This window comes from Styela clava, chromosome 5 (genome assembly GCF_964204865.1).
Source record: "Styela clava chromosome 5, kaStyClav1.hap1.2, whole genome shotgun sequence".
Lineage (NCBI taxonomy): Eukaryota > Metazoa > Chordata > Ascidiacea > Stolidobranchia > Styelidae > Styela > Styela clava.
Genome location: NC_135254.1, coordinates 19,088,861 through 19,115,210, shown reverse-complemented (window position 1 = coordinate 19,115,210; position 26,350 = coordinate 19,088,861). Strand labels below are relative to the sequence as shown.

The following is a 26,350-nucleotide window of genomic DNA, read 5'->3' as shown; positions in this document are numbered from 1 at the left end:
GAATCCTAACCCAAACTAGACAACCACTAATTTGTTATTTTGAAGCTTTAAGTTTTTAATTCAATTCAATGGAGGCATTTTTTTCAAATCAAATCTCTCAAATTTCAAAGAAACATTTACAACTGTAGTAATATACCTAAATAATTAGTATATTGCACTATAAGTTTTTTCAAAAACATTGAATTATTTCGAACTTTTCCGACCCAGCGGGGAAAAAATTGAATATTCCATTAAATCGAGGATTGAATAAATAACTTAATTCAACAAAAAGCTGTGGTGGGACAATGTGGTATTCGAAAATGATAAATTTTACAAAAATTGATTGATTTCAGAAAAAAATTTAATTATTTCGATCTAATTTCAACTTGGGGGTTAAAATTTGAATGTACCAATAATTTTTCGAACTATGACATTATGTTAACTATATGAACTATGTGAAGTTTGGAGTTTATAAATGACAGAAAATGTAATTTGATAAATTAGATATGAATTGGATAAATATTCCAACAAATCTATTCGTACCTGTCTGCTCTAGCGAAAAGGCAACCTCAAATAAAACAACACTCCGTAGATTTTCCAATTTCTAAACCCTAACCATTCCAAGCCTGTCGAACCCCTGCGCTATCCTGAAAGCTACCGCCAACCCCCATTGTACCAAATGGTTGTAATTAGGACCCCAATTCCCGACTTTAAAAATGGGGAAGCATAATTTCGTGCAAGGTTATAGAAAATTGAAAGATTCAGGTTGAAAATCCTTGGCTTGCCATACCAACCCAAGATGTTTCAAAGTCATAATCAGAAAGCATCAAAGGGCACTATCATATAAGCACAAAGACCAGAGCGCGCGACATCCGTGGAGATGACGGGTTCACTAAAACTTACAACTGCGCAACGCTATACAAACAGCAACGCTAATTTATTAGTTGTTGAAAGTGTAAGTTTGAATATCTGAGATGAACTGTAATTAAATTTGCATAATTAGTAGACGATGTGATAGAAAAGTCCCATAATATAAAACTGTTTTAATTTGAAGGAACCTCGTCGAATCCCTGAAACAACACCAACGAACACCAAAAATTCGATTTAAACTACTGTTCTAGCATATTGGAAAACTAACAAAACGCTATGGCAACGAAATAAACCCATAAAGTACGAATACAATAAATACTATAAAATGATGCCCGGCCAATTGTATTAATGCAGCCGCAAATGCCCTCATTGCCTGTATTATAACCCCATTGTTGGCGACTGGCGCATACTTCGATACTTGTCAAACGATGGGAGAACGCCCAAAAGGAAACATAACCCGCGTCTTTTCGGGAATTATGTATACGAAATTACCAAATTAGCAAAATTTATCGCATACCAGCTAAGAACTGCACACTCGCCCGTGAACTAGAGGGTGGAAACCATTGCATTACATGACTCTACGAAATTATATAATAAAATTGGGCGAAATATTTTGGACATCTTGTGAGAATAATTCACATATTTGCAGCTCTTCATGACTAGCGGGATTTAACATCATATATCAGTTTATACCGGACAAAATATGAATTGAAAGATTTATAAGATTTCATACTTGCTCTCTACTCTCTAGACCATAGGTTCTCAAAGTGCTCCGTACGGAGCCCCAGGGCTCCGCGAGAGAAACCCAGGGGCTCCGCGAGCTATTCGATTACTCTTCAAAATACTGACTCAAAATTTTGTAACTGTTCAAAGAAGCAATAACAGCTTTGATAACATCTGACAACAATATAGCCTCGAAATATGGTAAAGGGCCGGAATTAAAAAATGACATTATTTATGAGCAGTAGCGCAGCCAGGATTCTTAAGAGGGAGGTGGTTCAAAATTGGAATCGGAAATTTCCGCGCAACATTTTTCGCGATTAAAAAAACGGATAACGAGATTTCTGTTGCGTAAAATATTCAATCCAAGACCGATGGAGCATTTGACGTGTCTCGTCGGTATAATGTAGTTGTGCTCATCGTTACTCACGTTTGATTCGAGATTACTATTAGGATTACTAAAATGTAAGAAGTACTGTTCTAAAATAACATAAAATATGTGATAAACTGCCAACTATAAATAAATTGGTGTCGTATTTTTGCGATCTTGGGATTTGTCAAACTTGATTTGTTCTTTCGCATTTGAGATTATTTTTAAGCAAGATATCGCCGTTTAAAAAATCACAATGTCTGGGGAAAATACGAACAATTGAAAATTATTTTATTGCATTCAGCTCCGTCGGTAGTTTCAGAATGAAAAAAGGTACATCGCGGATCGCGCGCACAATTGATTGCGTGCGGCTGCGTCGGTAGTTTCAGAATGAAAAAAAAGTTAAATCGCGCGCACAATTGACTGTGTTTCGATTTCGCAGCTACTACGATGAAAACCTAACATAACACCAAATTTTGTGATTTACAATGTCTATAGAAGCGTTTTCAATCTGAGGTGAGTCTGCTGAAACCAAAGTGTGATCTTCCATTTTAAGTTTCAGTTTAAATATTTTAGAATGCCGTTTTTCAATCAAGAAATTTGAGTTGTGGATTTACCTTTTTATTGATTATTATTTTTAGCATTTCGTCGCCGATGACTATAATATGGTAACATGTTTTTCACATTGAACTCATAATTCCCCACGAGAACAAAAAAGCAATTAACGTCGTCATTGTGTAACAATACATGTATATGCCGAGGGAAATTTTTGATTTAGGGAGAATAAACAGCGGCGTAAAGATGTTTAAAACACGCCATGCTGATGGAAAAAATCGGCGATTGTAACAAAATGAAATAGCGCACGTTACTAACGGCCTTTTAATTAAGTTTTCCAAAAATGTCAAAAAAGAAAAGATTCGATCCCTAATTTATTAATATGTTCGTCAAGTGTCAAATTTACAGCTTTAGTATAAAATTTAGATATATTTATGACTTGTGTTAACCCTATTAAAAAAGGTTCAGCATTTAGAATAAATAAAGTACTTTTAACTTGCTCGGGAATAATAATCTGAGAGTATCAATTTTAAAATTTATTTTGGGGCTCCGCGAATAATATTCAACCTTTCGAGGGCTCCGCAACACCAAAAGTTTGAGAACCCCTGTCTAGACTAAATAGGCTTCCATTTAACTCTGTGATGCACCATACTGTTAACACTGTCGATTCCGTTTGATGCAATGACTTTTTCAATCAGTGTTTTAGAAAACTGAAAATAAATATATAGTTTCAATATCAAGTTTTGGTGTCATAAATCACAAAAATGCTGTTTGACAGAGGTAAAGCAAAGCTAATCTTATATTAAAAATACATGAAAATATCAATTTAATGCCATGCTATGTGCATACCGAGTCCATCTTACTTTAGGTGGAACTAAATTTCGTTGACCTAAGACATTATCAAGTTATTTAATTCACAAGAGAGAAATACAGAGAAGAGATATAGTTGTTCGAACTATGTCATTATCTATTCGGGTTTGGCTACTGTGGGTGGTAAAATAAATAAATGTTCACTCATTCTGTCTAACTGATACATCGAGTTGCGTGCGTAGAATTTTATGCCATTATGACGTCGTATTTTGCATTTTACACATCGAAAAATTCCCATTCGATATATTTCTTCATAATTTCCATGCAATGTTAAAAATGTCAATATAAAAAATTGGCTGTAAAAATAGCCAAATTAGTTGGGTTGATAAATGGCTAAAATCATGTCATAATCATATTCCCGTTTCTATTCGCGCGGTTGGGAAACTACATTGCTCCTACCTAACGAGGCTAATACCGCGAACACGATCACTCCAAGTCTACATTTAGCCGATATCGATACGAATGCCGATACCAAAAAATTTCCGATATTACCGATACCCGATACCATTTACCGAACACTTTTTAAATTAGTTTTGACCAGCACTAACTGTATAACGACATTGATGTTTGTTTTAAGCAGAAGGTAAAACACTCATTTCAATCATTCCAAACCGAAATTGAAATAAGTGAAAAGTCAATATACCGCAATTAATGATAAAATAAAACAAGTGAATAATACACGATAGTAATATGAACATTTGTTAAAAAATTACTATTCAAGGCAAAAAATATTATTGCAAAATGAACATATCATATTGGGTTAGTTTAGCTGTTCTCAGTTAATATTTGGACGTGATTCGACTTAAAATCATTCTAATTTGAATCGAGCAATAAAATTAGAACCAAGTTATAGTAAAAAAACGCGACTATCAGAACATAACCCGTAAGTTCAAATGATATTATCTTTTCATGGCATCATGATATCAAAACAAGTTTATAGATGACCTATTATTAGAGGGAAAAGGAGAACAAACAACAAGAGAGAGACTCAAGTAGAAAATGCGTGTAAAAATTCATACTATAATATTATGGTCTTTTTTAAACCAAGATTAAAAAACTGTAAAATCAAAAACTATCATAAAGTCTTGACAACAAAAAGAAATGAAAAAGTATGAAACGCAAAGAACTACACAGCAATTTGATAACAATCATAAACTATAGGAAATGTGTTGTACAGAGACAAAACAAAATGTGAAATAAAAAACTAGCCTGACAAAATGAAAAATTTGAAATGTTAGGAACTCCGGAAAAACGGCCCGCGAATGAACCCGAACGACTTTCGCGATTATTGCTGCATATTATTGTATTTTATTATTTCCAGTTTCGTGTACAAAATGACCACTTATTAGCAGAGGATCCGCTAAAAAAAACATACGATTGAGCGAGGGATTAATAAATATGACCTGGCATGCGTGCAGTGTAACTTAGATTTTTCTAGCTTGTCAGCTTGCTTAAAACATGTTAACTTTTCGTTCAAAAATAAACCATTTCAATACACATATTAGAAACTATGAATATTCAGTGTTAGCTTCGGATAAATAACAATTTAGCTGATAAAACAGAACTATTCTAAAGTATTCGCAATCCCTAATGAAGAACAAACTGATCAGTGTCGTTGCGACAAAATCAGAAAATTCTGAAAATTTAATGAAAATTCCTCATGTTGCGTACTTTCGAATCTACCAATTTATTACGCTTCATCGGAGAATTAGAAGTGACCATTTCATTTCTTTCTTAAATTCGTGGAAACATCCAGCGCTTTTTTGTTAATACGTTTTCTTTCATTTCCCCACTATTTAGCTTAACATTCTTACTTTGCATCTTTACTGTTTTACTCAAAGTAAAAAACAATCCACATCATTTAGCATTCACAAATGTATTTTTGTACGGCTAGGACATTCACGCGACAATGACTTAGAAATAAATTATTATTTATCAGAATTTTTTGTATTTAAATAAAAATTTACCAAACACAAATCTGGGTTGGGCATTTAAGTTAACAACGGATTTAAATTCAATTCAACGAAATCATTTATTTCAAAAAACACCCCCGAATGCAGATTGAAAATTTTTTAATTCCTCCCAACCCAAGCTGGACAACCACTAACTTGTTATTTTAAAGCTTTCAGTTAACGACGGATTTAAATTCAATTCAATGGAAGCATTAATTTCAAATCAAATCTCTCATTTTTCAAAGAAACATTCACAAATGTGGTAATATACTTAGATAATTGCTATATTGCACTATAAGTTTTTTCAAAAATATTGAATTATTCTGAACTTTTCCGATCTAGCGGGGAAGTATTTGAATATTCCATTAAATCGAGGACTAATACAAACAAAAGAGCTGTACTCAAATATATGGACACGTCACAAGGTGTCGCTATTTTTTATTCTGCCACATAAAAAACGCGAATCTTTGAAGTCCACAGAAATTTTTGTAAGAAGTAAAAGTAATAGCCTTATGGCAAAAATATCAATCTTTAACCACTGAAAATTTCAAAGCAATTGGTCCAGTATTCGAAAAGAGAAGCGATTTCATCATGATGAAAGAGAAGAATACTACCAAGAACAACAACATAATATTGAAACGATCGTTATGTACACTGACGTGTCCAAAAACTTAATTCAACAAAAACTTGCGGTGCACAATGGTGTATTGGAAGATGGTAAATTTTACAAAAAATTATTGATTTCAGAAAAATGTTTAATTATTTCGATCTAATTTCGGCTTGGGGGTTAAAATTTGAATGTACCAATAATTTTTCGAACTATGACATTATGTGAACTATATGAACTATGTCAAGTTTTGGATTTATGATTGACCGAAAATGTAATTTGATAAATTAGATATGAATTGGATATATATTTAAACAAATCTATTCGTACCTGTCTGCTCTAGCAATAAGGCAACATCAAATAAAATAATACACCGTAGATTTTCCCAATTCTAAACCCTAACGAGCCTGTCGAACCCCTGCGCTATCCTGAAAGCTCCCGCCAAACCCCATTGTACCAGATGGTTGAAATTAGGAACCCAATTAAGACTTTATAAAGGGGAAGCATAATTTCATGCAAGGTTATAGAAAATGAAAAGATTCAGGTTGAAAATCCTTGGTTTGCCATAACAACCCAAGATGTTTCAAAGTCATAAGCAGAAAGCATCAAAGCGCACTATCATATAAGCACAAACACCAAAGCGCGCGACATCTGTGGAGATGACGGGTTCACTAAAACTTACAAACTTACAACTGCGCAACGCTAAACAAACAGCAACGCAAATTTATAGGTTGTTGAACATGTAAGTTTAAATATCTGAGATGAACTGTTGTTATATTTGCATAATCAGTAGACGATGTGATAGAAATTCCCATAATAGAAAACTCTGTTTTAATTTAAAGGAACCTCGTCGAACCCCTGTTACCCCAACAAAAAACAAAAAGTCGATTAAACCCTGGTTAAAAACTACTATTCTAGCTAGACTATTGAAAACCTAACAAAACGCTATGGCAGTGAAATAAACCCATAAAGTACGAATACAATAAATACTATAAAATGAGGCCCGACCAATTGTATTAATGCAGCCGCAATTGTCCCATTACCAGTATTATAACCCAATTGCTGGCGGACTGCCGCATACTTCGATACTTATCAAACGATGGGAGAACGCCCGAAAAGGAACAGTTTTCGGGAATTGTGCATACAAAATTAACAAAGCAGAAACATTTATTGCATACCAGCTAAAAACTGCACACCTCCCGTGAACTAGCGGGTGGAAACCATTGCATTATATGACTTTACGAAATTATATAAATAAAATTGGGCGGAATATTATGGACATCTTGTGAGGATAATTCAAATATTTGCAGTTCTTCCTGACTAGCGGGATTTAACATGATATTTCAGTATATATCTGACAAAATATGAATTGAAAGATTTATAAGATTTCATACTTGCTCTTTACTTTTTACACTATATAGGCTTCCATCTCACTCCGTGAGGCACCAGACTAATAACAATGTCCGTTTGATGCAATGACTCTTTCAAGCAGTGATTTAGAAAACTGAAAAATAAATATATAGTTTCATTATCAAGTTTTGGAGTTATAAATCAGAAAAAATGCTTATTAACAGAGGTAAATCAAAGGTAAGCTTATATTAAAAATACATAAACAATATTATTTTGACCACGTAGAAATTCCATTATTGCCGATTTATTCATGTGGTAGTGTTTTAACAAAGTTGAGTTACGTGAACATTCAACAATAAGTATTGTAGTGATTACCAATTTGCGAAGTTCTTTAATTATTATTTAACACGAAAGTAACACCGACACGATCTAAAATTAATCGCAAAGAAATGTCCAACTATCCGCTTCAAAAATATCGCACCCCGGGGTCAATAATGATGATATTGTTCGCCTAAAATTGGGACTGTAATTTACAAACTGTGATAGAAATCCTACACAGAAGATAGAAATCATATTAAAATTAATTTGTGTTGTGAATGCACTTGTTGTCCCTCTTTGCCGATGTGAACTCACAATCATGTCCGAAATATAAAAACTACGATATCCGCCGTGATAAATAATATTTACTAGTGAATAAAAAAAAGTGCTTTAATATAGTCTAACAACATTAATTGGAATGTCGGCCGCTAAAACGATCGCGGTGACTAATAATTCACTGAGGCCTTCGATTACGACAAAATTATGAAATAAAAAACGACGCACTGTTCTAGTAAAATCCGAAAAAAAAATATTGTCACGGCGGGGGTTTCGGCGGCCGACATCCCAATTTATGTCGTTCAAAATGACAATATTCGATTAACTCGATTAAAAAATACGATTTTGCCCGCCACTGATCACGGCGCAAGTAAATAATCATTGAATAGAAATAAAAGTTCAACTTCATAACAATAAATTTCATGTAATAGTTTCACATTTCATGCATTTGATCGGCGCTACATGCGAGCGTATTTTTGTACATATAAACCATTATGACACTACTGACATCTGCGAGTTTTACTTCTCTCTGAAATTATTTTCCCGAATTTTTTATGTTTTATTTCTAAATGCAGGTACCCGCTGACTACGGATTAATAGTCGACGTTTAAAATACGACTTGTGAAAGATTCACCAACACCATCAGGCAAAGAGAGACGGGCTACAACGTAACTGAAGAATTTCGCTGTGAACGACCATACATTTTAGTTTATTAAACGCATTACGTCGTCGTGAATTGCACTTTTGGCGCACTCTTTTAATTTTATCGTAACCCCCACTGGAAAATCCTGACTGCGCCCATGGATGCGGCAATATTTAAAATGCGGTATTTATTGGCTTGATTGTGTTCAATGAAACCTGCAGTTGCGACGACTTACGTCTTACGACAATATAAAATCATTACAACTCAAAAATACCGCGTCAATCAGCGGACTTGAAATGAAGAACAATGAAACCAATTGTAACAAAACTGAAGACGCCCCGCCGCAGGCTTTTTAAGGTTTCACCGTTTGAAATATCCCAAGATATGGAAAAATACGAACGATTGTAACTTAAATTATTGCAAAAAAAATCGATCGATATATTTTGCATTAATTATTTTATATATCGTCACATAACGAGAAGAAGTCGTATGCGGCTCAATAGGTAGTTAGTTCTAAAATAGACAAAAGGTTCATCGCGTGCACATTTTACTGTGTTTTGATTTCAGTTACTATTATGGTATATATTTTGAAGAAATTCTAACATAACACCAAATTTTGAGATTTACAATGTCTAAAAAGCGTTTTCAATCTGCTGCGAGACTGCTAAAACAAAACTTATGGTGATATCTTCCGATTTATATTTTAATTTTAATATTTTATCATGCCGCAATCAAGAAATTGGGTTGCGGATTCACCTCTTTATCATTTATTTCTTCACCGATTTTTATAATATAGTATTCTAACTTGTTTGTGATGAATGTAAATTAGAAAGATTCAGAAGATTTTAATAACATACTTGCTCTTTAGACTCGATGCATCTACCTCTCTCAGTGATGCATAATCGGGCAAATAACTCCGCATGTCTTTTCCGCTTTCAAGAAGAGTTTCAGAAAGCTGAACTTTATGCGAGATAATGAACTGTAAGTAAATTTTGTATAATATTGATTTGAATAAATATAGTTGTTCGAACTAAGTCAATATTAGGTTTTAGATTTATAAGTTACGGAAAATGTAATTTGACAGGAGCACAGAGAAGCTATGCTCATACTTTGGATACATAAAATAAAAATATTAATTTTCAGTTCATTGACAAATTATTCAGATTTCCCCCTTTTTTACTAACATTACTTTGAAATGATTTGTCAGTGTATAATATTGCAACACATCATATAAATTATATTTTTATTCATTGAAATACGGCTATTAAGAAATGTAAATATCAAAAATAAGGCGGAAAAGATAAAATTTAACAAATATTTCTGTTTCTAATTACCTTTACGCCCCTCAAAAATTGTCCACGCTCTTGTGATAAGCTATGCTTATTCTAAAGATGCAAGGACGACAACTTGTACTGATATTCATTTAAATTCATTCTATATTATTTGCAGATTTTCAATATTATAAATATTACTTATTCGGAATGATCTGTCAGTGTGCTATGTTGTATCTCACTATCTAAATTTTAACTAGTGAATTATTTATTAGTGTGTTATATTTTACCTTCAAGTTCTCTATAGTCTTTCCTTCCCATCCCAGAGACCTGAAAATATACATTTATAAATAACTTCAGCCAAAGATATTTTAGACATTATTTATATATATATATAGGTATGAGAACATGACAGATCATAACTAGGGCATAAACGATAAAGAAATAAGGAATATATTCCCAGATTGAAACACTTATGAACATAAGGCTACTAGCAATAGAGATATAGGCTGACTATAGTAGATTTACAATTGGTGGGATCTCATGTATATATATAGTAACCTTCGAAATTTTAGTTTGGGACACAAATCCCATTGTTAACCAGTACTAAAGGGTGTACGATTCCCGGTTGTATTGATGCATATTGATGCACTTGATTCTACTCACTCATATAATATCGTTATTGGAAACTTAATGCGATTTTAGTTCGAAACACATGTGAACACGAATGTCATGGTTAACTAGTACCAAAGGGGGTAAGATACACGATTAATCAAGTCAAGTCAAGTTTATTTTTCCAACCAGTAAAAAGTATCACAACCATAAAATACGACACAAAGAAAGTTTACACCGTTTTACTGGGGAAGGGACGTCGCGGGGAACCAAACTGGCTATCGAGCAGCGACACCCAAGTTCCTAATATCTAATTTAAAATGTGAGAATTCTAGAGTTTTGAAACTACTATATCTTATATTGACGGTGAGTGCCGTATATGAAAGAGACCATTCAGTAGAAATTATATAGAAGAGTTTACATTAATTAAGCTATTCTTAATACACATGATTAGGCATAACATGACGTGACCCGCACTAACAATAGGGAAAATATGACGCATATTTCTATGTCTCTATTTTTAAATAGTTATGAACGTGGATGGTATGATAACTTAGGACTTTTAGCAAGGGGATAAGAATCAAAAAGGAGTTTACACTTGGTTGAATATAATTTATACAGTATCGTTTTTGGAAATTTTAGTTGAAACACAAGTTCTTTAAGGTGTAAGATTAACGGCTATTTTAATTCACATAGTATTACTCACTCTTATAATATCATTATTAGAAATTTGGGGCGATTCCAGTTTGAACTAGTTGGGAACATCATTGGCATGAATATCAACTGTGAACTACCAGAGCGTACAGGTCACAATGAGCTACAGTTACATTTAAAAAATTAGCCTGATTACTTTATATACTATGGTAGTTAGTGTCAACTACCATTTGTGGCAAAAACGCTCATCAGATTAATGAAAAAGGCCAGGACTACGTTTCCAAACATGTCAAACATATTAGTATATATAGGCACCCTATGATAAAACAGCAAGTTAAAAAATAAGTTTTATTATTCGCATGGTTATTAAGTTGGGGTTGTGTTTTAACCGAATTGCACATAACGAGGCAAAGTTCAAATTCTTTCAGTATCTCTGCAGATATACACTGCTGAACTAAAAGTATCACTATGAAAAAATTTCACTGTTTGTCGTAATCACAACGTGACACCCTATTGCGGTGAAACGCCTTTTATTTATGCTGGCATAATAACCTTTAAATAGACTGACATTACAACATAGTAATTCGCCTTTCGGTTTGGACGATTAAACGAAACGACAGCAGATGGGACAACACAGCAGTTAGCACCTGCGCTGTACTGACTATGCCATTATTCACCGGATATTGCTACAGTTAATTCGTAGGACAGAATATTTTAATTCCGCGATTCTACGAAATGAGCATGGTTTGGTTTAACAGATTTTGCCATAAACAATTATGAGCGCGCATTGGTGCCCAAACTGACAAAAATAGGATCAATTTAATCCATTCTTGTACCTCGACTATTGGGCGGGAACGGAAAAAAGCTTAATTTTTATTTCTAAAACATGGCCCTAGCCTTATTCACTGGACCGACTCAACAGCCAGAATAAAACGGTAGTTGTGCGAATCATGTTATGATCAAATTTTGAGGTTGTAATTTTTAGAAAATGTTATTTGACACACAAACCAAAACTGAGCTCATACTCAATATATTGAAAGTAATATTTGTATGTAGATTTTCCGAAAAAATACAATATATCATTTATTTATACTATAGACATTTAAATTGAAAAGATTTCAAATGATTTGGTTACATACTTGCTCTTCAGACTTGATAGGCCTCCATCTCACTCAGTGTTGAAAAGCTGGCACTTGACGAATTTCTTTTGGTACAATAATAAATTGTCCTGTCACCTTCCAAGCAGTGTTTTAAAAAGCTGAAAATCAATATATATGTCATGATTTTGTGCAAGCCAATTCTAAATTTGAATTAAACTAAATTTCGTTGAGCCAACTATGTCTTTAGGTAGTTAATTCAGACAAATGCTATTTGACAGAGACACTGCAAAGCAAAAAATAGACGTTAGTTTCAATAAAATACGTAACGGATAAATTTCGACATTCGATTTCATAAAAGCCAAACTTTTCTCCGATTTTTTTTTAAATACACAGAACTAAGAAAATTTAGACGAATAAAATTCATTCAGCGATTGCCATTAAATTTCAAATATTATAGATTACCATTAAAATTGCTTTTCATCGACTCTACAGTTACAGGTATATGTAATCATTCAATTTCATAAATTCAGCTTAATATTTTATAACATATCAGGTGTGGTTTTCAAACTGAGTTGCAAATATTACAATAACAGTAAAACACCCAATGAACTTTTATAACTGTTTCATGGAGTATATGACTAATTAATTACCTCTGATCAGTAACTTGTAGAATTATCACATTGTTCACGATGGGGATCGCAAACTGGAGATCACTATCCAGCAGAGAAGCGAGCAACGAATTTTAAGGGTCGCAAATAGGACACCAATTTGATACAAGGTATTATATTTATAGTACTATTTCGGACTTCTGCTTTAAAACACAATTATTAAAACTTGTACAGAATCTAAATCTTAAGTTTCGATAGAATGCACAGGATCAAATAAGCAGCGTAACAATGTTGGCTTGCATCGAACTATTTAGCATTTTAAACGTGAACGTGGGTCTTACTTTTTTGGAAATTTGATTCGAAAGACAATTATTAAAACTTGTGAAAATATAAAACTTACAATTTCGAGGGAAAACACGCGATCAAATAAGTGGCATAACGATGCCGACTCTGATCGCAAGACCCGAGACGCGGTGCGCTCGCATCTAATTGTTTAGCATTCTAAACGAAAACAGTAATGTACAGGAATAAAATAGGCGTCAAAATACAAATAAAATGTTTAAATGATATTTACTTGTATTATTTCTCGTTGTTTACTTTGTGCCTTTGAATCTCTAACCTTTAATAGTTTTGCATCTGAAAAAAAGTTAAAATATTGATAAATAAACTGTCGCAGAACTGTAGTTAGCATATTCAATGAACAGCGGGACTGAATCTATCGGATCTTTTGCACAAAGCTCCCGCCACGTTTTAAAATGAGATTTTAGTAATTATCCATTTGGGGTTAGGAATGATTTAAAAATTTGAATTTCCAGCGCAATCTGCATTCCTAACTTAAACTGGATAATTATTAATTCTCTTATTTTGAACGTTGATAAAGTCTTTGTACAAAAATCCAATCTATACACGGCGATCCGGTAGTATTCGTACCAAGATGGCGCACAACCTGAACCCTAACCAGGTTCACATACTGTGTTCAGGTTGTGCGCCATCTTGGTACGAATACTATGGGAGCACTCTATACACCCATGATATTTACTTGTATTATTCCTCGTTCTTTACTTTGTGCCTTTGAATCTCCAACCTTTAATAGTTTTGCATCTGAAAAAAAGTTAAAATATTGATAAATAAACTGTCGCAGAACTGTAGTTAGCATATTCAATGAACAGCGGGACTGAATCTATCGGATCTTTTGCACAAAGCTCCCGCCACGTTTTAAAATGAGATTTTAGTAATTATCCATTTGGGGTTAGGAATGATTTAAAAATTTGAATTTCCAGCGCAATCTGCATTCCTAACTTAAACTGGATAATTATTAATTCTCTTATTTTGAACGTTGATAAGGTCTTTGTACAAAGATCCAATCTATACACGGCGATCCGGCAGTATTCGTACCAAGATGGCGCACAACCTGAACCCTAACCAGGTTCTTTTACTGTGTTCAGGTTGTGCGCCATCTTGGTACGAATACTATGGGAGCCCGAAGACCTCTAATTTACCACTTATAGCCTACAATAGAAAAATGAAAGCAATAGAATAGCAATGAAAACAATAAGTATAAAGAACATTTAGCTCACCTGAATATTGTTTCGAACTCGCTGTCATAACCCAACAGTCAGCTTATCCATACATCCTACACAAAAACAAACCTTATCCTACGACGAACATTTGTGACTGCGATGTGGCTTCTCGCTTGTGGCTTCCCGCGCACAAATATTTGACGAAAAAAGCTAACTGATTGTTGTAATCAAATATTTTTAACTGATTACGTTAATTACTCCAGGTTGCCGTTACTTGCCGATCACGCTTCTAACGCGTGATCTCAAAGTTGCAGAATGAAGATGTCGGTTAGGATTTGCTTCATACATTTTCTGATTGCATAATACCTAGTTCATAGTATTTTTGGGGGTGTTTATCTCGGTGACGTACATTTGAACCCACGTACATTCGAACCACGTACATTTGAACCCATGTGTATATCCGCGGGTTCAATCTATATGCGGGTGCTAAAACTCATGGGTTAGGGTTAGTATGGGTTCAAATATCCGTAAAACAAAAAAACTTCCATAAGTGCAATAGTACGCAGACGCAATTGTCGTGAGTTCAAATGTACGTGGGTTCAAATGTACACGGGTTCAAATGTAATGGAACCGTTTTTCTCAGATCTCACATTTTTACATCAGTGACGGGAGCTTAGTACAAAGAATCCAGCATTTCCATTATATTTGTCTGTTTTGTTTGTCGAGTAAACGCGCACGTGGATATCATCAAAAATGTAATCTTCCTTCCACTCAATGAAAGAATAACGGCGTGTTTAGCGTTATATCAATGCATTCTCTAAATTGACGTACAAATCTTAGCTCATTGACTTTCGCAGCCAAGAATGTTTTCATACAATAACGTGACGGCGATGTCCTTAAAAGTGGAGTCACAATGTGACGTTGTTTCGATGCCTACTCTAAAAGTAATTTCTCCGCCCAAACCAAACGGCAGAGACATAACATCAGCAACAGCATTAATCACGGTTCTATGTGAAGTAAATACGGTAATTGACTGCTCAATTCACATATTTGGTGTTATGGAGCTCGTGAAGAGGTAGACTGTTATTTACGGAGCCCCGTAATAAGAACGTGACACAAACAAATTGTTACTTACCGATTAACATTAATGAGTGATTTGAAATTACTCTATTTAATAACTCGGATGTATTTGCTGCTTCTTAAATTTTAATAATGTCATTTTGAGTAAACTAATAGTTCGCGGAGACTGTAGTTCTGTATGAAGCACTTTGAGTCTGTCTCTACAGTAGACCTCTTGGTAAAAAGCAATCATGATACAGGTATGTACGGCCATAAAGAACAATCCTGAGATTTCGTCATCCAGCGTAAGGGTATAGACGTATATTAATGTGTTTAGTATCTATGTCAGCCAGTGCACTGCAGTTGACTACGTTCGCAATGAGTGGCGCATCGTGCTAAGCCTTAGGACTACGCTTGATTTCTAACCTAAGATTACCCCGCTTAGATTCGCAGGTTCAAATCCAGTAGGGGATAATTCAGTACCAGAGGATTGCTGGCGGCTTCCTCCCACCATCCATACCCTAAGCTAGCGCTTCCCAAACTTTTTTCGCCACGGAATATTAATACTTTTTATGATGTAATTTCAGTTTTTTCTCTACTTTCGCTTGAGGCACATAATATGCAGCACTTACGCCAAATGGATTTTCCGAACCGTCAGTAAATACGTACATAGTCTCGATAGTTTTCGTGTATATGGTCAGGAAATGACGTTTGAAGTATTGTAGGTGAACATGTTGTATCATAAATCGTTAACGATGTATCTTGAGGAATCTTGAAATTGACATCTTTTGCAACAGAGAAGTCGGTAAAAAAGCTGTTGGTTGTTTTCATAATAAACGTTGCAAATGACGGTTTGTCAGGGAAATATTCTTCCCACGACTGTTTGAATAATTGTGCTGTAATTTATAGGAAGACTTTTTAATGCAACCAAACATTGTGATTGGATTACAGCCAGTTTCCGCAATATAGTCGTTGTTCTTATTGTTCCTGTTCTTGTTCTTTGACACGTTTTTAAAAAGTCGCGTTTCTCTTTGATTACTGGACCAATTGCTTTGAATTTTTCAGTAGTTGAAGATGGAATTTTTTTCTAGAAGGCTATTAGTTTTATTAATTGTGTCTATATATTTGAGCATAGCTCTCTTGTTTATGATCTAATCCCTTCAATATTTGTATACTGTAAGTAAACAATTACTTTCGACTGTGACCACTTGTAACACAAACATTTGTTTAATTTATGTGTTTATTATCACAGCTGAGTCCTATGAAAATGGCAACACGAAGATCGTGTTTGCATCGGATTATTCAACATTTATCCTGACTGTTGATTGTAATAAATTTGAAGGTAATTTTTGAAGTGTAACAAGTGCAGGAAACAAATTAACTTTTACTTTGCATATGCAGGAAACAAATTAACTTTTACTTTGCATACAACCGCAAGTTTAGGAACTTGGGCGAAGATCTTATTTATTAAGTAACCGCTTCAGGAAACATCAAGCGCATTAAATAAAATAAAACTATAATACTTTTTCAGCACAAAATAAATGATGCCATAATCATATAAAATGAAATAACTCCAAAGTGTGTAAAATAAGGTCTCAAAACTGAAACCGTGGCGCCGTGATTAGTTCATACCAATATTCACTATGATAATTATTTTCGAAATACAACGCTATTTATAACATAGTCTCAAATTTTTCAGGTATTCAGATGAATCGGAGTGTATACACCAACTTCATATATCCAACAGCGAAAGATCTTCTTGGCGCCAGGAATACTTTAATTGATTTGAATGTGACATCACCTCTAAGCAGCGCCGGATTAACCATTAAACAATATAAGCACGTGCTTAGGGCAACAAGCAAAGAGGGGCATCACAGAAATTTTAGAGCAGAATTTTATATAGTTTATCGGTATTTATTAAAATATTACGAGTTCACCGTTTGCTTATTTTTTGTCTTCAAGTATTATATTAACCTTCTTTACTAAAGATAAACACTGAAACTTATTTATTGGACACGAAATGGGCCTATGAGTCGTTTTCTTAAATTGTTGTAGTTTTTTCTTTCTAGTATTCACCTTGTTGCTGCATTTTTATTTTGAAAAAATTTCTATTCACTTCAACAATTGGACCAATGAACTATTTACACTATGTGGCGGTTCCACGATCGCATTTCAACGATATATTGGTCAGCAAAGTCGGGAGTTTCTTGATAAGGTAGACCAGGGAGGTCCAAACTCTGTGATGCTGATACATTCAGTGCGGTTCACAGAACAATTTTAGCGTATATTTGTATCTAATGGAGTAAAGTTTTTGAGTTTTTTTGGGGTTGGGGTTGGGATCCCGAAATTCGAACCCTTTTTCTAACGCTTTGTGCCTTTATTTTAGAAAAAACACTCGCGTCTGCCATGTGACAGTAGTGACGAAACGCAGAGCCGACTTAACGCCGCGTAATCCAGTTTTTTTAGCTAGGTCCCAAAAACCAACTTAGACTGACTTGGTTGGTATTTGACGATGTCACTAAGCTTGCTCACGCTGCAAGTTTTTAAATTAATCAATATAACAATTCGTAATAAAATGAGTGTCGCAAGAAAGGTGACATATGAGAACACGGCGAAAATATATTTCCTTGCCCATCACGCAGTGTCTGGTTTGATTTCAAGTAATATCTGTCCCGAAAGAATATAATTTGAAGCGACATTAAACGCGAGATGCGCAAAATACAACGGTAATTCTCGGGAATTAACTTTAAAATAACTGAAGGCTTTATATATCTTCTTTAAACGAACGCCACCCACAGGTACCGGTGAAATACAAAATACAAAAACCGGTAAACTACAGTTGTGCCTTGTATCCTTTGGTATGTCGATTCACGTTGAGACTGGAGGCATGAATTTTTATTGTCACACTCCCTCAGGAATAAATTTAGAGCTCGACCGATATTGCGTGTTTGCATATATATAATATCGGCAGTAAACGGCAGATATATATATCGGCTATATATAACAGTTAAAAAACTTAATAATAATGTTAATAATGTTCGTAAAAGTTGTTTTATTTATGGCAGTAATAACAAAGTCGATCACTCCAATCACCAATCTTTATCCAATGCTACAACGTCCTGCTGGTACTTTTAGCGTTATGGGAATTCAGCACGCGACTGCGTCCAGCCGGTTACCTTTTGCAAACGAGGGTATTTTTTCTGCCTGACTAGTAAAGACCATCACAGCGACATATAAATTTAGTTCGTAAATTTCATTCCAGTTCTTCAAACACAAACGTTCTCTAGCTATTTGATAGAAAAGGCGGTCGAACATTTCCTTTTGATACAGGAGCAACAGTTTCTTTAATCCCTCACATTTGAAAGTTGTAACGTTCTCGACCAACGATACACCAATAACATGGTAGGGTCAAAAAGTCTTTCAATAACTCTTTCAATATATGAAACTATCACAAATTTTTTCATTTTCTAAATAGCACGTGTTACGCAACCAACATTAGGAGCTGATTTTTTGTCAGAACACGATCTTTTGGTCGACTTACGCAACTCACGCCTCTTCAGCCCAAACTCTAATACCCCCATATTTGGTATGGAATTCTCTGTCAGAACAATAAATCAATAGCAAACTTCATTCATTTCTTTCAACTTCATGTATTGCCCTGACAGATTGTAGAGCGAAACATAACACGATCCACCGTAATATTACAACCGGGCAACCAGTGCATTCTAAAGCTACACCTTTCCCGCTCTATTTACGTCAAAAAGTCAGGGACCAACTTAAAAACTTATAAAAATTTTGAGAAACAGCTCCTTCCGCTTCCTCTTATTCGTCTCCCAAAGATTGTACCAAAAAAGGTTAGCGATGAGGTGGGAATTTGCGTTGACTATAGAGCTCCATAAAATCATACGATTACACACAGATAATCAATTCCTCACTAGGGATGGCGGAATCGAGTCTGAATTCGATAACAGAATCGATTCTCCGCGGAATCGACTAGAATTGGAAAACTACCTGTACCAGTCGTCCCGATGTCATAAAACCGTGTTCCCGTAAATAAAATTATACAGCGCAATTTGGATGAAATATCAGATCTCACAGAAAACTAAGAAACAAATAAAAGTAATAGCCTTCTAGCAAAATAGAATCTTTAACCACTGAAAATTTCAAAGCAATTGGCCCGTTAGCAAATGACAATTTGCAAACGATTTTCTGTGCAAGCGTACCAACCAGATGCGAAAACAAGTTTTATATGGAATGGTGGGGAGAGTACCACTTCAGTGCTGCTGAATTGTATTCATCTCGAAGTTTTCCAGAACCATTGGAAAAGTCTTTTCAAATTGCTTCTTAATTCTATTCGTCTAGTTTGATTCGTAAAAAAAAATTAAAATAAACTAACACCATACACATGATACATGTACAAATATATCCGAATAAATAAGACAGATATCGAAAATAGGAAAAACCTCATTTCCTACCCAGCGCGATATTGATAGATTTGCTTGCGTGTTTATTCATAGCTTATTTGCAACAGAGCACACCACTTTGGATAGATACCTGGTACCTTTCATTTCAATCCTCAGGTGAGGTAAATTCATAACGTGCCAATGATAAAGTCATAAATATAACCTCGAAGACGGTGTGCAATATATATGATTTGAAAATCTACTATTATTCTGGGTGCTTTATTGAAAGCTAAATTTATCATAGCCGTATAACACGTAAACACTTGTGGTTAGCATCTGATTCAAATCGTGGCGTAAAATTATAATCAAGTATGCATGTAAAATATTTCTTTGTCCTTCCCTTTTCCCAAATTCTTCAATCTGTTATATGTAAATGACCGTACGTCTAATAGCATTGTACAAAGGGTCCAACTCATACTATCCCACATGTCAGATATTTACTAGTTTGGGTAGCTGGTTTTGTTTATATAAAAAAATATCGATAAATCGATATATTCATTTAATTTTAATATGATTTTGATTGGTAAATACACTATTTTGATAAGGTAAACCCACGATTGAAAGACAACATTTCTTCATTATCTGAAACACATAGGCTACTTAGTAAAATACAGTTGCCCAGTGGTATTTTTCTTCGATGAACGTATAATGAGCTACAACTCCACTCAAACGCAGTCTACTGCTCGATTACCAACACCAATGCGTGTGTTACGTTATTTTGAAATTTCTTTGCATCTTAAAAAAATATTATCCGTGCTATATGATTTCCTAAAGTATCAAAATTATCATTTAAAAACTGTAACTTAAAATAATCATAGTCACGAATAATTCAATCAATCAATCAAATCGTTTTTTATTAGCCATCCATGCAGGCAAACGGGCACAACAAAGTTAACACAAAATTGAAAATATTTATATACATATTCATGACTTTGCCCAGAATGGACAGGATAACGGCGAAATGACCATTCGATCCCCCTGTCAGCGGCTACCTTGGTTAGGTAATTGTGCTTACGGTAATTCTGTATTCCCTACTATAACTTATTGTCTTCAAAACTGTGCCGATGATGCATCAGCAACTGTGTTGTCGGTTTATGTATATTAGCAACGACCGGAAAATAAATTTAAATATCCGCCTGTAACAATTTGATGACAACACGAAGGAACCCACGTCTTAATCAACTTCCCTATAGGTGATATCTTTTTACTATATATATACCAAGTTTTGATGCATAAATAACCTAAACCATGCTAAATATATTTTACCTTTGCTCGTGATCACCTTACCTTTCATGTCATAGACAAATTATTATGACTAACCAAGTAAGAAACCTGCAATTGCTTGGATTTTTAAAAAAAGAATTTTCATCGGCCTTACATATTGAATACACTATCTATAGGTTTGAGTTATGGAATGTAAAGCCATTTGGTTGCGAGGTCGAAACCATACGAAAAGGTAGAAACCGAGCGATTAAAGAATTGTTGCGAGTCTTAAGTAAATATAAAATAAGCCGTGCCAGAATGTCGAAATGAAACGTTTGTTGTTGCTGAAATTCAATAAAATTATTATAAGATAATCCAAAAAATTTATTTTAAAGTGCATAAGGAAGTGAGAACAGGTACGAATTTATAAGTCGCACAAGGTATTCAAGGTCAGGGCGTAGATTGAGTTTATCTTGATAGAATATTGTGAACATACAAACAAACATATTGGTTTATAAATGATTTTAGGTTAGAGATAGAAGGTTCTGCTGCCAAATACACATTGTTCGAGTGAATTTGTTATTTAAATTATTTTGTCCACCTTAATGCTTATTACAAATAATTTTATTGTCCGATTCGGAATCGGAATTTTATTTTTATTTTCAAACCATTTTCAATTTACCCGAATTCAGATTTTTGAGTATTAGTCTATTAAAAGCCATACCTTTTCAAAGATTTGTGTCTTTATGTGTTTTGATGAACAATTGGGATTATGATATACTGGTACACAGCAGGTGAAGTTTAAATATGTTTTGACATATACATATATACTAATTAAATTGTTACTTATGCAGAGTTTATATCTAGAGTACTAACATATGAAAATTACCTAGTCGGTATCTTCAACACTTTACCGTTTATGTCCACCGCCTTTTTGAATGTAGCTGAGTAGTGACTAATAATCACCTTATGTTATGACTATACCTAACATTTCCTTAAACTCGACAACGTAGTATATATACAGTATAATAGCAAATAACTTTGAAAAGTTCGCGAATAAGAGAAAAGAATATCGTTTTATTAGATAAAATGTGTTGTAACTTTATATATTTTGCTTATTGAAATTCACCTATAATTTAAAAACCACGTAAATGCAAATTATAGGGAAATTCGTGGTTGTATAAAAAAAAGTGTGTCATCAGTGACCTCTTAGCTCATATTGTTTCGAGATATATCGGTCGGAAGGTAAATTTGATCAAGCATTCATCTGATGCATAAGGCATTGAGTGGTGGAAGATGTTCATTTATATACCCCTTCTTAGTGGTACTTTAGGACACAGAGAGCAGTTTAGAATTAGGCTGTACATCAATACGTCCAATTACTATAATATGTTAAAATGGAATCTATAACATCTATACAACAACAAACCACCCGTGTGGTCTCCAATCGTGATGGTGAAAAATTTTTCAAAAACCGGAAGCTTTAGAAAAAGACGACTTCAAAGACAGAAAATGTCGTTCAAAGAAGAACCGGAATCCGAAAATCCAAACTTTTCATTTCCTTCTGCTAGAACGAAACGCAACTGAAAGACATGGATACCAAACGGAATTATATGGCCATGGAAGGTTAGATGATTCGCAAACAATTTTCTCTTATTCGAATATATCTGGCCTTACTTTGTTTTAACGTCACATCTCAATATCCAAAAACGCCTAAAATTTCTCCTGGTTTAAGTCTAGTATGAATAAGTAGGTTTGTTCAAAATTCGAAAGATATTACAGATTATCATCCCTAGTGTCGTCATTAAAATTATTTTGTCATCAATGTAACAATTATCCATACACTGGTACAAATATCTAAGAAAATAATGATGTTCTAAACCTCACCTATATATAAATGAATATGCAACAGGTAATAACCGATGGCCACCATAAAACGGGTCTTAACTAGTAGGGGAATCGATTAGGTGATAGATTAGATTTTATAGCACAATACGTACAAGCGAGCAATGTGCTATTTTTGAAAATAAATAAAAGGCACTCTATAATCGGCCCATCGGTATTTGAGAAAAATCAAGATGGATAGATTTCAATCATCGAACTGTTATAATTTCTCTTCAAAAAAGCATGAATCATAGACAAAGCACCCACTGATTTGGTGACTGTATACGGACTCGAATTTGCAAAATACAATGCAATACAAGTTGAAAAGTTTGGATCAATACATGCATTATCACTGAATAACGACGAGTTGAGGGGAAAGGCAATTTACTCTCCATTGTACCCGAGTTCCGGCTCTTCTTGGTCTTGGTCCATTTCGAATTTATTTTAACTCGATATTTTATATTATAAATTAACCAAATACTGACTGGAACGTGTTGATGAGAGACTTGATATTGAAGTTAATCATGAGCTACAACGTTTTGTTAGGGTACACCTGGTGATGAAAAGTTAAGTTGACAGGACTAATGCATAGTGGGGTAAATGTAGTTTTTATTCAGCGACTAAGAAATTCCCTTGCGACACACATCTTACTACCAAAATGCTTTGAAAAACGTCTGCCAAGTGTCCCACTGTACTCCACTTGTGGGGCACATTCGGACAGACCCTGGGGCACAATGGGTCAGTCTGTCAAAATTCAACGAAGTATGCCCTTAAAAATAAGCAATTAATCAGCATAATCGTCTAAAGAACAGGGAGACTTCAAATTTGAAGATTTAATATTTTTGAAATCAATGTTCAACTGAAATAGTTCAGATATTTTGACAAAAAATTCCGCAAACAAATTTGATTATTTCCTTCCTCGAATCTAAATCTGGAAATATTATTGATTCTCGAATATATTCCATATTGGGCCATGGGTCGAAATAAATCATAACCTTACACAAAATATACCGAATTTCTAGGTCTCTGAGCACTTTTTGTATCAAACACTCTTGAATTGTGCCCTGTAGGACATGTCCCACTGAACCCCGGTCCATTGTTCCCCATAGGGAACAAATATTTTCAGACCATCCCACGGCGAAATTCAGAAGGCTCATCCACTCGCCAACGTTATAAATATTTTACAGTGGACTAAAGCTGAAAAATATCAGACGGTGGTTTGTCATGTTGGAAAGGCTAAAGTAGAAAAAAAATGAAACGGTGAAATTTTAGTTTCAACCTCCCAAAACCAATTTCACCTCATAGCTTACGCCGCTCTAACCGTCCGTTGTCCATTCGCGGGGACGTTGTAACTCACCGAAGGGCGGATTGAAACATCGAACCGCGGACAGGATTGCGGATATAGTATCAGTGCGAGAGCTGATTTTCCACTGAGCCCCATGTCCCAACGTGCCCCATCTTCCCCTGCAATAGTGGTTATAATCACACTCAAATTTATTTATTAGCACATTTGATCTGTTTCTGGAACTAAGCAAAAGCATGTTCCGGCCACAAAATGGGATGATTAAATGTCCTTCAAACTAAACAATCTTATTTTCACGGTGACTCACCCCGAATAATAGTAATTTGTCAAATGAAACTTCACAGCACCTATTAGATCGTTTGTAAAATTTTCATTACTTGACAATTAATAACAACCTCCGAAAATATTTCATCTGAAGATTTAGATGAAAAATACCACTGAGGAATAAATTCTTTAAAAGAAGTTGAAATATTCTTGAATCTTAATCAGTGCTGGGTTCGAAAATTTGAAAAATGGGTTTTCTCTTGTATCGACTCACCAACAACAGGTTCTACTGAACGCCAAATATAGTTGTAATCGTTAACTACGGTGTTGCATTTGTTTAACGTCTAAAACAAGAACGCGTTCATTCCAATAAAGGGTTCGCACGAACCCGCTGAATCGTACCACAAATCTTAATTGCAAATATGTTTTCGGGTTTTCCCAAGATATATTGCTTCGAGGCACCGCTTTACAAAACTAGGTTCCAAAATCACAACTGAAAGAATATTATTTTAGATATTTCAATATGCTTTGTATGAATAAAAAAATCGTAATGCTCATAAAATCAAACAAAAACAACGATAACATGCGCAGCAAGTTTTTGATATTATGACGGTATACAATTGGCACGGATATATTTTAAAGGAAAACTCAGTCACGCCGTGAAAAATTTTGTTTTATTTCCGAAGCTAATTTTATTTTAACCATAATATATGAAGTTAGTCATTTCTTCGGACTAAATTAATTCATAACGATGTCAATAACGTTCGGGATAAAAGCTGTCAATGTTCATATATCTCAAGTTTGGTAACGTTTCATGTCAGACATCTTTTTATATAAAATCATTAAAAGTTGTATATTTATATATGGGTCGTAAAAACAATTCCTCGCATAATTTGATGAAAGATATTACAAGGTCTGATTCAGATTATAATCAAAGGGGTGAAGAGCTCTTTTTAAGCCAAATATAACAATGATTGGAAATTAGAGCATTACTTGAACTATTCACTTAATTGACGCTGTATGGAGTATCGTTACAACATTTGCGCTGGCGCTCCCAGTACTGTTAGTATAGGCTTCATGAGCAATATCAAGAGTTGTAAATATGACTGGTCTCATACTTATTTCGGGATGCGTTATTTTTTTCACCAATGAAGTGTTGAGTCACATTGACTTAAAACTCCGATGGTTAACAGCAGCAGCAGTTAAGGCAACGTTTTTTAAATAAATCCATTTCTTGATTTGTTTCTGATTCTTACAGGACTCGATATTTAACCTAGAACTTTGCTGTTTACTTATAGTAAGACACTTTCTAGTTCATTTCGCACACTTTTCCTCAGTGTTCCTAAAAAATCCCTCATTTCTTGAAAACTTAGCCGACCTTTCGTAAACCAAAAGTCCTGGATAATTATATAGAATCATATTCTCGAAAATAAATTTTCCGTGGTAACCTACCTTCAAAATAGATAGTAAATATGGAAAGTATTCTAGGTATATCTAAAGTATAAGTATTCTAAAGTATATCAAACGAACAATAAAATCGGTGACCCAAAATTATTTACGGTAGATATGTTTGTGACATAACGAATCACTGATACTATGTAAAGCATTAATAAGCGTTCCCGCGGCATTGCGACAAATTTTGTTACTTCGTCCGAGTGCTCGACTTTCATTTGATGGCTTTCAACTTATTCCCACTTCCACAATGAAGCGATCGCATAAGACCATACAAAAGTTAAAAACAATGCGTTCCAGTCCTGCCGAAATCTACGTTACTATTCTAAAAGAAACATTCTATTATAGCCTATGTCTGAATATTTATTTGCTACATTGTTCTATAATAAAATGAGTAGATAATTATAAGTCCTAAGAACCGTCGGATAATGTAATATTTGCGTCGTT

The 26,350-nt window shown here is 34.4% G+C and overlaps 1 long non-coding RNA gene across 1 annotated transcript; it reads right to left on the bottom strand.

The window, feature by feature from the left end:
- Positions 1–4,694: 4,694 nt before the first annotated feature.
- Positions 4,695–14,433, bottom strand: LOC144422936 (uncharacterized). Its single transcript, XR_013475459.1, has 7 exons — positions 14,333–14,433; positions 13,795–13,856; positions 13,330–13,391; positions 12,187–12,305; positions 10,072–10,111; positions 9,368–9,489; positions 4,695–7,427 (listed from the first exon to the last, which is right to left on the bottom strand). It is a non-coding gene; the product is annotated as an uncharacterized LOC144422936 (long non-coding RNA).
- Positions 14,434–26,350: the final 11,917 nt, after the last annotated feature.